Source organism: Psammomys obesus, unplaced genomic scaffold (assembly GCF_907164565.1).
Source record: "Psammomys obesus unplaced genomic scaffold, mPsaObe1.curated_primary_1811, whole genome shotgun sequence".
In the NCBI taxonomy this organism is placed as follows: Eukaryota; Metazoa; Chordata; class Mammalia; order Rodentia; family Muridae; genus Psammomys; species Psammomys obesus.
The window spans coordinates 2,961,525-2,962,371 of record NW_026596064.1 but is presented as its reverse complement, the minus strand read 5'-3'; the positions used below and the strand labels follow the sequence as shown (position 1 = coordinate 2,962,371).

The 847-nt window shown below is 46.3% G+C and overlaps 1 non-coding gene across 1 annotated transcript; it reads left to right on the top strand.

Moving 5' to 3' along the window:
- The first annotated feature begins 308 nt into the window (after positions 1 to 308).
- Trnak-cuu (transfer RNA lysine (anticodon CUU)) lies at positions 309 to 381 on the top strand. Its single transcript has one exon. It is a non-coding gene; the product is annotated as a tRNA-Lys (tRNA).
- The last annotated feature ends 466 nt before the right edge of the window (positions 382 to 847 follow it).

Below are 847 nucleotides of genomic sequence, written 5' to 3'. Positions count from 1 at the left end.
ATATGAACCTGCAGTTGGAGGTGAAACCCGTGATTGGCAGCACAACACACTTCTGCCCCACAACACCTCCGCCAAGCCACCTAACGAAGCCACACGAGTGGGACTGAAACTACAGCAAAGACCATGCTCTGGGGCACTGAGCTCAATCAGGAAAGGCAGACTTGCACCTTTAGAGCCCAAGGCGAGCTGTAAACTGTTGCTCAGCATGATCTGCTTTGGGGGAGAAAGCCAAAGAGGAGGTGAATCGTATGGAAATCCTTCCCTCAGCAAACCAGCCTTCCAATTTGAGGTAGCTCTTGAAGAAGAATGCCCAGCTAGCTCAGTTGGTAGAGCATGAGACTCTTAATCCCAGGGTTGTGGGTTCAAACTCCATATTGGGTGCTAAAATGTTGCTTAAAAGAAGAAAAATTCCAACCATTTTATTTTACCAATAAAGACTCAGGAGCCAGATGCTGGGTGAAAATCTGCTAGCTTAGAGAGGTAGAGAAAGTAACCAGCTAACCTTTTTTCTCAGCTCAAGTCTGAATGGAAAAAACCCAAAAGGCTCACCAGCTCAGCTGACAGCCCAGCAGCAAAAAAAAAAAAAAAAAAATCCAGCACCAAAGGCTTGCTAGGTTAAAGCCCCAAAAGCCAGGGAGCTGAGGAGCTGAAGCCTGGGCTAAAGCCAGAGCTTGAGCTAATAGCCCTTCTTCTTCTCCACACTGTCTTAGATACCCCTCAACTCAAAGTCCCTTCTACTCTTTAATCCCTGTCAGCTGGTTTCTTGCTCCACCTCTTGACTTAGGGTTAACCTCATTAAAGTTAACAGAAAGCTCTTGGATTAAAGAGCTTTAATGTGTGATAGGGC